This window comes from Leptonychotes weddellii, chromosome 3 (genome assembly GCF_054177405.1).
Source record: "Leptonychotes weddellii isolate Sample4059 chromosome 3, ASM5417740v2, whole genome shotgun sequence".
NCBI classification, from domain to species: domain Eukaryota; kingdom Metazoa; phylum Chordata; class Mammalia; order Carnivora; family Phocidae; genus Leptonychotes; species Leptonychotes weddellii.
The window spans coordinates 154,782,101-154,798,743 of NC_138371.1; positions in this window are offsets into that span (position 1 = coordinate 154,782,101).

Here is a 16,643-nt window from a genome sequence, read left to right on the forward strand (position 1 = left end):
GAACCACTCTCCTTTTAGCAACAACGAATAAGTAGAATAGAACTTTATATTTCAAACTTTGAGCTTTTAAAAAATTGTTCCTGAGAGATCCCACTAAATAAAAACTTCTGAGATTTTTGGAAAAAGACATTACACTTAAAGTAAAATATCTTTAATACTAATTAACAAATAACATGAGGAAAAGTTCAGGCGAACCTCTGATACACTAAAAATAAATGTATTTTTTCATGGTAAGAATTACTTAATTTAAAAAAAAAACAACAAATTGTGTGTTCCTGTGTGAAAATTTATTTTTATCCCTATTTTTATTTATACCTATAACAATTTTTAATATAATTAGCTGAAATAATATTATGCTTCAGTCTAATAAGAAACTAAAAAAAGTTGGGGTGGATTTGGGAAGTTTATTTGCTTTGTGAATTTCTCTTTTTGTTTATTTAAAATTTTTATTACTGAAGCATAGATGAAGCACAATGTTATATAAGTTTCAGGTATACAAGTTCTATACAGTTCTATACATTATACAATGTTTACCACTGTAACTATAGTCCTCATCTGTCACTATGCAAAATTGTTGCAATATTACTGACTATATCCCTATGCTGTAATTATCATTTCTGTGACTTATTTATTTTATAACTAGAAATTTGTACCTCTTAATCCCCTTCATCTATTTCATCGGATCCCCCAACTCCTTCCCCTCTGGCAACTACTAGTTTGTTCTCTGTATTTATGAGTCTGTTTCTGCCTTTTGTTCATTTGTTTTGTTTTTTAGATTCCACATGTAAGTGAAATCATACGGTATTTGGCTTTCTCTCTCTGACTTAACTGCCCTATCATAATACCTGCTAGGTCCATCCGTGTTGTCACAAATGGCAAGATCTTATTCTTTTTATGGCTAATATTCCTTTTTGTGTATAATCATCTTTACTCATCACTCAGTGGACACTCAAGTTGCTTGCATATCTAAGCTATTGTATATAATGCTGCAATAAACATAGCAGTGCATTTATCTTTTCAAATTAGTGTAGTTTTCTTTAGGTAAATACCTAATAGTGGAATTACTGGTTTGTATGGTATTTCTTTTTAAATTTTCTTTGAGGAAACACAATACTGTTTTTTACAGTAGTTGGACCAATTTACATTTGCACCAACAGTGCAGGAGGGCTCCCTTTTCTCCATATCCTCACCAACACTTGTTATCATGAATCTCTTTTTAAATTACATTTTGCTCATATGTTGAATTAACTCAATTCAGACTTGCCAAGACTGGGATATCAAAACTATTTGCTTGATATCATCAGAAACACTGCACTGTTGAGAACATCATATAGATTAAGTAAAACAGACATTCTTTCTCTTCTTTGAGAATTTTAATTAGCAAATTAACTACTGATTGGTCTTCCCTTGAAATCCGTTATTTGTCTTTTATTTATCTGCAAAAGTGTGCTATGGTATATTCTTTAAACCCTTTCAGAAATACAAAAAATTTTCCTTTCCATAGTTCTGATGTTTTTTCCAGTAAAAAATGAGCTCAGCTCTAATTTTCTGATTTGTATATCTCTGCAAGTATCAGCTAATGTGTAGATTTTAAAGGCAGGTAAGAACATCTGGTAAGGAGTGGCTGGGTGGCTCAGTCAGCCTTCGGCTCAGGTCATGATCCTGAGGTCTTGAGATCCAGCCCCATGATGGGCTCCCTGCTCAGCGGGGAGTCTGCTTCTCCCTCTCCTTTTCCCCTCCCCCACTCTGTTGCTCTCTCTCAAATAAATAAATAAAATCTTGAAAACAACAACAAAAAAATTTGATAAAAAAAATGTGGCAGCAGCTACCTCACTTTGAGAAAATATCAAAGTGTCTTTTTTTTTTATCCATTATGATACCCTATATCTTTTGATTGGAGCATTTAGTCTACTTACATTCAAAATAATTATTGATAGATATGAATTTAGTACCATTGTATTGCCTATAATGTCGCTGTTCCTGTAGGTTGTCTCTGTTCTTTTCTAGTCTTTGTTGCTTTCCCGCTCAAAATGTCCCCTTTAATATTTCTTACAGAGCTGGTTTTGTGTTCAGGAGCTCCTTTAGTTTTTGCTTGTCTTGGAAAGTCTTTATCTTTCCTATTCTGAATAACAGCCATGCTGGTAAAATATTCTTGGCTACATATTTTTCCCATTTAGCATGTTGAATATATCATGTCCCTGTCTTCTGGCCTTCCAAATATCTGTGGATAGGTCAGTGGCTACCCTTATGTATCTACCCTTGTAGGCTAAGGATCTTTTGTCTGTTGCTGCCTTCAGAATTCTCTGTCTTTATATTTTGCAAGTTTCATTAAGGTATGTCTTGGTGTTGACCTGTTTTTGTTGATTTTGAGGGGAGTTCTTTGTGTGTCTTGGACTGAATGCCTGTTTCCTTCCCCAGATTAGGGAAGTTCTCATCTATAATATGTTCAAATAAACCTTCTGCCCATTTTTCCTGCTCTTCTTCTGGGGCTCTTATGATACAGATATTATTATGCTTTATGGAATAGCTGAGTTCCCTAAATCTATATTCATGATCTAATAGTTTTTTTTCCTTTTCCTTTCAGCTTCATTATTTTCCATGATTTTATCTTCTATATCACCTATTCATTCCTGTGCTTCTTCCAGCCTCACTGTGATTACATCCAATCGGTTTTGCCTCTCAGTTATAGTATTTTTTATTTTGGCCTGACTAGTTTTTAGTTCCTTCATCTCTCAAACAAGGGTTTCTCTGGTGTTTTCTATGCTTCTTTCAGGCCCAGCTAGTATTCCTATGACTGTTGTTCTAAATTCTTGTTCAGATACATTGCTTATATCTGTTTTGAGCAAATCCTTTGCTGTGATTTCTTCTTGATCTTTCTGTTGGGGAGAATTCCTCCATCTTGTCATTTTGTCTAGGATTCTGTGTTTGCATGTTATGAAAGCTTATTATGTTTCCTGCTCCTGAGAGTAATGCTGTATTAAGAAGGGGTCATACACTGTCCAGGGCCTCGTGCTTCAACAAGTGTTTCTGGTGTATGCCGTGTGCACTCTACTGTTGTGTTTTGGCTGCTCTTTCCCACAGGTCAGTCCTCTGCAGAATTCCTCCTTGCTTGCAGTGGGGAGTGTTTGAATCTTTAATTAAGTGTGCTTTGACTTGTTTGTTAAAATAAGCCTGATAGAAAAAAAAATCCTGATCCAAGAAACGAGAAAAGGAAAAGGAATAAAAAAGCAAACAGACAAATGGAAAACTGTAAGCCTAATTCCACAGAAAAAGAGAGAAGGAAAAAAGAAAAAAAGAAAAAGAAAAGAAGCCTAATCCAAAAAATGAGAAAAGGAAACAAGCAAAGCAAAAAACAAACAAACAAACAAAAAAAACTATAAGCCTGATTCCAAAGAAAAAAGAAAAAAGAGAGAGAGAGAGAGAAAGACTGGTTCTATTTCCACTGGAACTGAAACTGATGCCTTAGAGCACTCTATGATCAGTAGACTTGGTACCTGTTCTGGGCCTATGTTGGTTCACTGGGGGAAAGGCCTGCTGCACTGGCTCACAGTGAGACCTGCCCCAGTAAAGATGTCCCTGTAGGGTGCTGGGGTGTAGGATTTGCTGTACATGGCTCTCTCCTCCACTGAGGGTGCTGTGTTGCTCACTCAAGTCCTTTCGTGCTGGTGTGTGGGGGTGATTGCAAAATGGTGTCACCCTACTCTCTCCTCCCCAGGGAGAGGAACTCATACCCACCACTGTTCTGGAAGCCCTCACAGAAAAGCAAGCAATATCCTCTTCTGTGTTCTAGGCTTCAGTCAGATGCCTGCCCTCAACCTGTCTGTGCCCGGGCAGTCAGTGCACCTAGTGCCACAGTTCTCTTACAGCTTATCTCTGGCCCTCAGCTGGGATTCAAAGCTCCAAATCTTAAAGGACCAGGAAAGGCACAGACCTGCCCCCTTCCCCCAGAGGAGAGCCTGCGAGTGCTGCATCCAGTGCCGTTGTATCCAAGGAAAACAGTCGCTTGGCTGCACAGGTCCCTGGAGCCTATGGTGAAGCACAGTGAAGAGCTGCAACCAGGTTATCTGCCCTCTGTGTGCCTCTGTCCCCTGCTGTTGATCGACTGCTCAATGGGCCTAGCAGGCCTTTTGTCCTTGGAGAGGCAATATACTCTCTTCCAAATGTACTCCAGGAAGGGAAATGTTCTCTCCCAATGTGACTCAGGGGATCCCCACACCCTGCTGTCTGCCATCTGCTCCCTGGTTTCCGCCCCCCTCTCCCTAGGAGCACCACTGCCCGCCCTGCTTGACTCTGGTGAATGGTGCAAACTTCTAAAACCTCAGAATCTGAGCTCCACTGTTTGCAAAAAACTTGCCATAGTCAATTCCTCTTGATTCCCCAGCCAATGGTCTTGGGGGGAGTGTTTTTCTTGCAGGAACCCTATACTCTGCTTTCTCTCTTCTCTCCCTCTCTCCCTTCTCTCTGTGAGAAGGACCCCATACGGTTATTTTTAGAAAAATTTTACATTAAAATCATTTCAAATCTATAGAAAAGCAGAAAAATTAGTATAGATAGCTCTGATATAACCAGATTCAACATTTTTAAATATCTTGCCAAACTTGGTGTCTCTCTCTCTCTCCGCAACCCTCTGTGTGTGTGTGTGTGTGTGGGCGCACACATTTCTATCATCCCTCCCCCCATCTCTTCCTCTCCCTTGCTTTCCTTTTTTTCTCATCTTTATCTTAACCTCCTGAGAGTTGGTATCAGTATTATAATTCTTACAGTTTTGAAGTAGACTTTTTAAAGAGAATATTGTTGTCTGTCCTTAAGAATAAAATATAAATATTTTTAAAAAATTAAATTAAAGAAGACCAGAGGCTTGGAAGAGTAGCTGTTTTGATCAATATAGGTCTGAGTCAACAAATACAATATAGCACTTAACTTGAAATTAAACCTTTATACCATGATATGCCACCTGAATTTTTGGACAAAACACTGATGAGACTTTTCTTTCCCAGGTTCTGTAACAACTAGATATTTTTCTAAATATGTTAATTTAAGATTCCTAACTTTAAGAGACAGTTGGCTCTGTCCGCAAAGTTTTTCTTATTTTTTTTATTGAAGGTCAGATGTCCTAAAACCATGGTTCAAGGGACATATCTGACCTGTTGCTTGTTTTTGTATATAGAGTAAGGCCAGTAAACTAAGGATGGTTTACATTTTAAAAATCATTGAAAAATTAAAGAATAATATTTTGTGACATATGCAAAAATATATAAAATTCAAATTTCGGTGTCCATAAATAAAGTTTTGTTGGAACCCAACCACACTTTTTCACTTACATATCATCTGTGGCTGCTTTGCATTACAATGGCAGAGTTGAATTGTTGTGACAGAGAAAGTTTGCCCCACAAGACCTAAAATGTTAGTAGATAGCCTTTTACAGAAACAGGCAAATAAAAATTGTCAACACCGACTTAAGGTGATATGAGGTAATCTGTCTCGTCTGTGAAATGATTGACGGTGGTGGTGGTCCCCAAATATAAGTGTTTTTTCTACTTTGGGGTACTGCGAGGCTGCTTCCCTCTGGTCTCTCAGTGAAGTATTATGCGTTGTATGATAAGTTATGAAATATAAAGAACTGCTCCCCACTATATCCACCCCTCCTTTTGGGAATTATATGGCCTCTGCCTTCAATACAGTTCTCTCCCAATGGTATCTTTCAAAGCCCAATTTTTCCCAGATGAACAAAAAAGATTTAGATGGATAATGGCCAAAATGCCTTCTCTGTGAGACTGGGTTCTCCAAGGGTCACATGACCCATTTCACCCTGCAGATTTTTCATTCATTGGGAACAGATGGGTGCAACGCTTGGTAAAGAAGTTCTCAACCCTCCTAGGGCCATTTGGAAATGTTTGGAGGCATTTGAAAAATTATTTTTTCTTAAAAACTGAAAACCAACTATCAACATTTAATGGGTAGGTAACAGGGGTGTGAAACATCATACAATGCATGTGACATTGAAAAATTATCCCTTCAAAGATTTCAACACATGCTCATTCAGAAATACTGCTTTAAAGTACTAAAAACAAGAACTTTTATTGTCTGTGTTTCAAGACACAATCAAAAAAGGATATGGTGCCCATCTGGCTCTGGAACAACATACTACTAGTAAAATAATAACACTCAACTAGATGATGACAAGGGTTCAATGATCCCAGTCCTGTACAATTTTATTGCAACCATTTGGAGACAAATTTGAGATGACTTATTATTGTAATAATTTTGTATTGTAATATTTTTACAAGATTTGCAGGGAGAATTGTTCCATTTTAATTTAATACAAATGAAATAATCTCCAAACTGTTTCATATATGAAAACCATGACCTTTTTAGTTTTACTCCTATTCCTCTATAGTCCTGAGATGAAAAATTTTTCTTTAGTCAATGGTTAGGAGGCTTATAGCCACATAGATTTTAGCCCTCACAGAGGTACTGGTAATACTGTTAATGGACTAATTAAATTGAAACACATTTTTTTTGAATTGACCAATCATTTTCCATTCTCAGCAAATGGTCCAATGTTAGACCTATACAGGCTAGACCTACTAAAGTCAGGTGTTTTAACAGAGCATACAATGAAAAGGATTCCAGGAATTTTAAGCTGAATTTGTAAAACAAACCAATAATGGATTAGGGGTAGTCATGATTTTGTGGTTGATAATCTTCCCTTTTTGCTCTATGAAACCTTACCATAAAACAGGAGATAAAATTTTGGTTTGGGGCCTCTAATTAATTCATGACCTATTACTAATTTATCATCTATGTATATGTGACTCATATCATGAATCATTTTGAATATCACTTTTCACTTTCCTAAACCTGTAAAAGGACAATTTTATTATTCCTGTGAGCTTTTTATCCAAAATAAATCTGCAGTTCTTTGAGCATAGTCAGATTGTGAAAAAAACCCAGTGGGGAAGACAAGCACATTCTTGATTGGTTTAGATATCTTGAGTCAGAGTGGAAGGGTTGCAAGGAGATTCTCAGGGTGCCTGGCCTACCCCTTGGGTACTATTTCCCACAGAATCTTGTCATGCCTCTACCCTCCAATCCATTTCAACAAATGCCTCTCTTGGGGAGCCTGGGTGGCTCAGTCGTTAAGCGTCTGCCTTCAGCTCAGGTAATGGTCCCGGGGTCGTGGGATCGAGCCCCGCATCGGGCTCCCTGCTCCACAGGAGGCCTGCTTCTCCCTCTCCCACTCCCCCTGCTTGTGTTCCCTCTCTCGCTGTATCTCTCTCTGTCAAATAAATAAAATCTTTAAAATACAAACAAACAAACAAAAAAAACATATGCCTCTCTGATATAACTCTATTAATGTTTGGAAGGCATCCAAGAAATTTGGTCATACTTTATGCAAAAATGAAATTCTGTTAGAATAAAAGTTTTGTCCATATAAGGCATGGCCCAGTGTCTTTTACCTGTTTGTCATAGGAAATTCAATGCCTTAAGGTATGGAAGGTAAATGCCAATCCCAGTTATTTTGGTTTGGGCATCTGATGGGATTTCACAAGACCATGTTAATTTTAAGGCTGACTTCCATCACAGTCACAACACAGTTTATGTGCACATTTTTTGCCTCTTCAATTCCTACCATCTGCCTTAAGGGGACAACTATAGCATTTTCACTGTGAACATTTTCCTGAGATACGATATGTGTTTTCAGGGGCCATTAGGATTTGATTTTTAATCTGTTAGACATTTGTTATCCACAGGAAATTGGTCTGTACAAACCTTGATTTGAGGCTCTAATCATTAGAATATCAATGGCCAGACCAATATCTGTATGAATAAAAATCATAACTGTGTGTAGTGCTGGACCCCCTGACACATGCCAAGTGTATGTGTTTTTAACTATGTTGATTCTGCACAATGACACTTAATTCTCTTTTCTAAAGACTCATCTAAGACCAGGTATGGATCAGCTGAAACCAACTATTGCCTTTGGCAGTAGAAGTTGAGAAGCCATCTATAAATCACTCAGTAGCCCTAATATCCAAGGACAGTACCAGCCAGGAGATTCGCTTCCAGGATCCTCTTAGTGTTCCTTATCTGTTAGTAAAAAATTGCTCTTTCCTAGAGACAGTCTCTAGTAAAGTCGCCAGAATTTCAAGTAGAAATACGGTTTTCATGATGTTGGGCTGTGCCTTAATCTACCCCTGCCACTTCACTTAAAGGGGGTTTCATGTGTCCATCCACCCTATGGCAACAAAAGAATTCATTTCTAGGAAGTCTGAGTAAGCATAGTCATTTGTATGTAATATATTTGTAAGTATAATTACTTGAATACTTTCTATGCTCAGACACTAAGATGTAAATACTTTGATTTAATTAATCTTCAAAGTAATCCTGTAAAATAAGGACCATTTTATCACCATTGGGAACATAATGCTTCTGGTGAAGGCCTTCTACTCATGGAATCTAACATTTCTGGAGTAAACAGGTGACAGGGATTGGTCAGTACTCTCATTATGCTTTCTGCATGAGCTCTGAAATTATAGTTAGCTGATTAGATCGAGAAGACTTAAAATGTCAGAAAGAAGAACTGAGGGAATAACAACTCAAGAGAGACCAGGCCACAAATTAAGGTGTATGCAGTTTGTCATAGTGTAAAATTGAAGGCACCTGCTCAGTGAAAAATGACAACTTTGCTAAAACTAGAATTAGTAGTCTATGTAAGAACTATTTGATAACAGCAAAACACAGTACAGCAATGTCAAAAGAACAAGCAATTTTCTGTCATAAGCTATTTGGCTATAATCTTTTCCTGGTAAAGGATCTAGCATTTATACACTTCTCCACTGACAGACACTTAGGTTGTTTCCACATTTTGGCCATTAGGATTTGATTTTTAATCTGTTAGACATTCGTTATCCACAAGAAATTGGTCTGTACAAACCTTGATTTGAGGCTCTAATCATTAGAATATCAGTGGCCAGACCAATATCTGTATGAATAAAAATCAGATATGTAGGTGCAATGAATACAAGAATATAGATACCACTCGGAGGTATGCTGATTTCATTTCCTTTGGTTATATACCCAGAAGAGGGATTGCTGGGTCATATGGTAGTTAAATTGTTTTTTAAAAAACCTCCACACTGTTTTCCATAATGCCTGAATCAATTTATCTTCTCACCAACAGTGTACAAGGGTTCAACATGGATGAATCTGGAGGACATTATGCTAACTGAAATAAGCCAGACATAGAATAAAAATGTTATATGATCTCATTTATAAGTGTAATCCAAAAAGTCATATTCATAGAAGCAGAGAGTAGAGTGGTGGTTCCTAGGGCTGGGGAGGTGGGAAAAATGGGGAGAAGGTATGTGTCAAAGAGTACAATGTTTCAGTTATGTAGAATGAATAAATTCAGAGATCTAAGGCATGACATGGTGACATTAGTTACTATACCATATTCTATAGGGGAAATTTGCTAAGAGAGTAGATCTCAGGTGCACAGTAACTGTGAGAAAATGGACATGTCAATTAACTTAATTATTAATAACACATATATAATATCCTACATCTGGCATAAAATGCTATCCATAAATATTAACAATATTGATATTATTGCTGTCATTATTGCTATGTTTTTTGCCTTTGTTAATAATTATTAACAAAGTAGTAACCAGTAGTTACCAGGTTATCTTTAAGTCCGATTCAGCATTTTGCCTTGCCTAAAGTCTCATAGAAAAAATTGAGACTATTCATTGTGTGCTTACATGAGATTCCCCTTTTATACTTATCGAATTATCCATATCAAAATAAAATCTATACCTGAGAATTTCCTACAGACTCCCTGTTCTTTTTCTCCTCCGTCCAGAATTTCCCAATGATTTCACTGAAAAATATCAATCATTTTAGAAATTACAAATCCCTTAGCTTCTGTATAATTTTCACAGTACTTGGATTCTCCTCAAGATATATTTTTGAACCTCTTTCGTTCCTGAAACTTTTGACCTCATTTTTGTGGTTCCATTCTCTCAAGTTCTCTTTCTTCCAGTTGATTGTTCTTTCCAGTCTCTTTTGTTGGCTCATTCTACAATCACCTGGTTAAATACTGGTGTTTTGAAGTGCAGTAATCTTTTCTCTACTCTTGTTTTTCTCTACACAGTTGTCCTTAACATTTGCTGGAAACATTATGTCTATAGAATTTTTCAAATAACTTGCTTGATCCTCATTCTGAGATTTTTTTTTACCATTTTATTTTTTTATTTTATTTTATTTTTTTTTAAGATTTTATTTATTTATTTGACAGAGAGAGAATGAGAGAGAGCACATGAGAGGGGGGAGGGTCAGAGGGAGAAGCAGACTCCCTGCTGAGCAGGGAGCCCAATGTGGGACTCGATCCCGGGACTCCAGGATCATGACCTGAGCCAAAGGCAGTCGCTTAACCAACTGAGCCACCCAGGCGCCCTATTTTTTTATTTTTTATTATTATGTTCAATTAGCCTGCATATAGTACATCATTAGTTTTTGATGTAATGTTCAATGATTCATTAGTTGAGTGTAACACCCAGTGCTCATCACCACACGTGCCCTCCTTAATATCCATAACCCCGTTCTCATTCTGAGATTTTTCTTTAGTAATTTTTGGATAGGAGTCTGAGAAGTAGAGTTGCAAAAGCTCCAACAAATTATTGATATGCAACCAAAGTTGAGATCCACTGTCTACCCATTCTCTATGGGCTATCTCATCCAATCACAGTACCTACAAATCTGACTCGGCCTGACAGCCCCTATGCAACCATTCTAACAAGAAATAAATATATATTTGAAACATAGGAAGTGCTTAATGAACTCAGAAAATGAAAGAAGGAATAAATGGTTACCCTGTATAAATGCAAACTAAATCAGAATTTAAAAGGATATTGAAGATAATAATGAATTGGCCTCTTGGCCTTATCATTGCCAACTTATTTTTACATTATCATCAAGTAGGAAAAAGGAAATATATGTGAACACTGAATAGAAAATTCACTTCAATATCAAAATATCAACTTGCTGTTAACTACTTATGAAAACCCCCAAACAGCAAGATTTTGGCTTAGAATCTGTATTTCTACCATTGACAGCAAGATTATTAAATAAACCAGGAAAATGTGATTTCATGTTATTGTGTTTACTCAATTGCAGATAACCAGTTTCTTTGTGAAACCAAAAGAATGTCAAAGTGCTGCTATATGTCACAAACTCTGGCGCCAGTTCTCAAGATGTTTAACTTTAAAATGTATCCTTAGTAAACAAAAGAATTTGAGAAAACTTGGCAGAAAGTTCAACTGCCTACAGATGCAGACAATCATTTTCTAAAAGCCTCTTGTGTCAATTCTTCTTTGGCTTCAATGTGGCACAGAGTCTGTCTCTGTTATTTGATGGATCTACAGCTTTCATACCTAATAACTTTCCCACCTATACAAAGTGTGTACAGTGAATCCTATTTAAGAGCACAAGCATATCATAAATGGATTTGCCATATTTGTCATAATCATAGTCAAGATAATGTTATTTTCAGTAAATGTTCATTTACTGCAATGCAACTTTATTCTTTATTAAATTATATATTCTGCAAAAGAAAGTGTTTGTAATTATCACATATGATGCATCACAAATTGGAAAGTGGATATATTAGGAGATCAGGAAGAACTCTTTTGTTTACTAGCCATGTAATCTTAGGCAGGTTACTTAACTTGCATTGTTGTCCTGAGAATTAGTGAGTATATGTAAAATGTACCTAACTGAGTAGCTGACACACAGAAGATAATCAATTAATGGAAACAATTATTATGATGGGACTTAGGCTATAGAATGATGTTATATTATCATCTTAGTTTAGATGTAGAGTGTCCCAGATAACTGTTGTACAGGTAAACCATTTAGACTGGCTTCTAGGGGCTATGGTAAATAGAGGAAATTATGAGATGTTTGAATAAATTAATGGTTCAGTAAATATTTTAAACATCTCATGTGGAAGATGACTCATTTGTCTTTTTCTTGGATATAAATTAGATATTAATTAGTTCTATAAGGATTATATATTTTACTTGGTGAATAAATGAGATATACAAATAGGTGTAATATAAAGTGAAAATATAGAAATAAGGTTCTGGAACATGACCAAGTAATATTTGTATATTTGTATACTTGTATACTTGTAATATTTGTATACTTGTAATATTTGTATACTTTCTATTAATCAAGAGATCTCCTTATCAGCAGGTAAAGAAGTAGGAGCATATTAGGTAGACATTTGGAGAAGGTAACTTTTAAACTATAAATTTTCTATCTTTACCCTATCCTAATTTTTATTTCTGTCTAACATCTTGGTTGAGAATCTTTGAAAAATTACAGTTGTAATTGAGGGGAATGCAGATTATGATAAGTTTAAAAGTCATTTTTAAACATGGATTATCATTTGACTCAACACAGTTTAAATAACATTTAATTTATTTAAGCAAAAAGAGAAAACTTATCTAAGCCTTTTACAGACTCTTGATTTTTGTATTATTCATGTTATTAGGATATTTGAGACCCATTATCTCAAAAATTTCATGGAAGGCTTTTTAGAAAAAAGCACATCAAGTAGTTTTCAGTACATCAATTTATTCAATATTTATATTTTAAAATCTTCTCTTTATCTGGTGATACCTCATGTTCCAGTCCTTCTTCTTCTTCTTCTTCTTTTTTTTTTTTTTTGGATTTTTTGTCTTTATTTATTTTTTTTTTATTTGAGTACATTTTTAACACTTTATCTCCAGGTTGGTAGACTGTACCAAGTGATGAGATAGTAAGCATCATACAAACTATTTAAAATTGTGCTTAATTTGTAAACATTTGCTTTTATAAACACCTTAGAAGAAATAATAAAACATGTCTATGGCTGTTCCAGTGCTCACCATTGACTTAGTCTTTTTAGTAAGTGAAGTATTGTTTAAAGTTTGCTTAACATTTTATATTTCTAGAATTTATTACAGTTATCTATGGAAAAGATATATACTGTGTGTTCTGGTAATATATATGAAAACAAAAATTCTTGAAAATGATAGTTGATAAAACTACTAATTATATATGATCTTTAATTTGCTGACATGTTTGTTTATAGTACTTACTGAACAAGTGCCAATGATATGGATGCAGCCTCAGGATAAGTTTATTTTAAATAAATAATGTATTTTTTTCTCTAAATTAACTTATATTTTTAAATGTTATTTTAAACATGCTTCTGTAACAAAAAATATCCCAAGGGGCTAATGAAAGACAGACTTCTGAAAATAAAGGATTGTGAGGCATTCTACAAGTAGAATTAAAAACAAACCTATACCTATTAAAATAAAATAATCTTACATAGTCAGGGTCAGTTTAATAACTTGGATTATTATAAAATGCTATAGTATACTTACTGCTTAAGGGCAGAGAGTATTGATTCCGACAAAAGTGGTTTCAAATTCTTTTTCATCACCTTCTAGCTATGGAATCTTGAACATTTATAATAACCTCTGTATGCTTGAGTGTTCTCATTCTCATAAAATGAGAAATGTAGTATTTTCTACCACATAAGACTTTTTGAGGATAAAATGTGATTATCTGTTTGTCTATCAACCTATCTATCCACCTTCCTATCTCTCTCAGTCTCTCTCTCTCTCTCCAAATACAATGTGGCAAAGATTGCTAGCCTCTTCCAATATCTGTTCCTCTCTTTACTCATGGTAATGGGAATTCCAGCTTTCAGCTGGGTATATTCATTCAGGATAGAGATAAAATTTCCAAATCCCTTTCAATGAATTATGGTCATATGACTGGGTTCTGAATAATGGAATGCAAGTTGAGTACCATGCAGGAACTTCTGGAAACTTTCCATAAAATATAGTTGATGCACAAGTTTTGTCTCTTTTATTCCTTAGTCCTTATTCTGTTCTCTTACCTAGAATGTGGATGTGATATTGGATCTCATTGCACTATTTTGGAACAGGGTAATTAAAGCCATTATCTAGGATTGGTGGGACAATCTAGAAAGAGTCTACATCCTTGAGGATTAATAGAACAAAAAGAAACACAATCCTGGATTTTCTACTTCTGGATTTTTATGGGAAGTAGAGAAAATGTTCTATTTTATGTAAGACTCCATTATATCAGATTACTATTACTTACTGGTATTATATATAGTGATATTCTGGAGCTTAAATAGACACATTAGTGCTTTGTGTAAAAGAACTACAATAAGCACAAGAGTGTTAAAGTGAAAACTAAGACATTTTCTCCTTGCATACAAGGCAGAGATGGGCAATGAGCTGAAAGGACCAGAAAACTGTTCAACGAGTTTTGGATTTAGGATTTAATGTATTGTCTTTTATTTTCTGGCATTTCATATATCATTTACTAATAATTATTTCTGCCATATTTGGAAACTGGGAAATGTGCAATCAAGAAATGACTGAATTAGAGGTTACTGAGCTTGCTGAATTGGGCAGGGATACCAAACTGAACTTAGCATTAAGGAATGTGGTTGCATGGAGTTGGCTCATTCAGAGATGTTAAAAAAAATAAGATGACTCTTGAAAATATTTATGTTTTAAGTTTCTTGGTAAGTTCTTTTGAAGTTCTTGAAAAGATAAGTGTCTATGGCTTGTATATCTAGTTTTTGGTTTTGCATATGTTTCCTACATGCTAACAATGTATTATGACCCTGATTGCATACCCTGTTGATAAAGGTGGCAGACTAGAGTGAAGCACTTTAGAAGGATTTGTTTGCCCAGTGACCCAGGGCTGATGGTGAATTAATTTCCTGTTGCTAAGGTAACAGATTAGCACAAATTCAGTGATTTAAAGCATCACAAATTTATTGTGTTACAGCTCTGGATGTCAGAAGTCTGACAGGTCTCACTCCTTGGGCTAAAATCAAGGTGTCAGCAGGGCTGCACTTCTTTCTGGAAATTCTAGGGGAGAATTAATTCCCTTGCCTTGTTTAGCTTCTAGTGGATGCCCGTGTTTCTTGACCCGTGGCTCCCTTCCTCCACTCCAAAGCTGACAAATCACTAAAGATACTCTCCCTGAATCAAGGTCTCTAACTTAATCACATCTATAGTATCTTATTGCCATGTAAGGTAACAGATACACAGGTTACCAGGATTAGGACATAAATATCTTTATTACAGATGATTACTGAAGAGATTGATGAAATATTGCATTATTATCTCTAGGTTTCTTTCCACGTATATATATTCTGATACACTAAATATATATAATACTGACTCAGAGACCATTAAGTTTTGAATAATTGTATATTTTCACTGCTCATTTTAAGGGCTGTGTGCTACCAAGGACATACAACCACTCTTATCTAGTTAGCTAAAAACTGATTCTAACTAAAGAAGTTGGTTGATTCCCACTGAGTGGCAATCAGAGATAACAACAAAAAATTCAGAATAGTGGGGGACTCTTCTCAAACAGGGGGGATCATCTATAAATTCTGGAGCTCTAATAATTAGAATCTCCATCCACATTAACTTCACATTCCATGTTCATTTTTATAGCATTAAATACACACACATTTACATATGCTTGTAGTTATACATAAGAATATCTATACATATGAGCACGTATCTGTATATTTGTCACATCCGATTTCTTTTTAGGATCAACTTTATTATAAAATACATAAAAACTTGGCAAATTTATGCTTTTGAAATTTAGGATTAACTTTTATGGCTTACATACTAAAGGCATGTTTGTGATTGTTATTATTGGTAGAAACATGTAATTATATATTAGAACACTTTACCAAACTATATAAGGCAGTTAGAGTTACATAACCAGTATATAAAATGAAATGAATGAATGGAAAAGAAAACGGATGCTTTTGTTATTCATAACATAGTCGCAAATGCAATACAATTTGAAAGCAATCCAAGTGGGTTTTTTTTTAACTTCTGGCATAATTTAATCAAGGAATCAGTTGATAGTCACTATATAATTAACAAGGATTCTGAAAGAAAAAAAGTCATATGGTTCCATATTTCTGTGGGTTTAAATGTTCACTTTTGTACACATTTCACACAGATCCTGTATTTATGGTCTTTGGGTTCACTATCTGATTCCTCACACTCATCTTTTTTCCAAATGTTATAAACACTTTCAAATTGTTTTTTCTGTCATCTCATAATTTGATTGTATATAAGATTTATTTTGATAAGACCAGTAAAAGAATGGAAAATGTACACAATGTTTATATATATTTTTTCAGTATTATTAAAAATATCTTTCTTAAGCCAAATAAAAAGTGTTCACCCATTCCTAGGAACTGTACCTACAGTTGCGCATGGCCTTTTGTCCTTTTTGGTGATCACTTTGTTTATACAAATTTTTAATCAATCAAACAAAAAGGGACAGTCTCTCCATTGAAACTAAAGTCTGTTGTTCTACAACCCACAAAGTTATTTTCCACACAAGATGTAGCTATTTATATAAGAACTGTATAAATCAGTGTGCTGCTCATGCAGGTTTAGGTGTATGCATTTTATTTTTCATGCTTTTAAAAATATTCATGAAATGTAAGTCACTAAATATCATCTGCTAACTAATTGATCTGTATTCTTATTTTTTTAAAC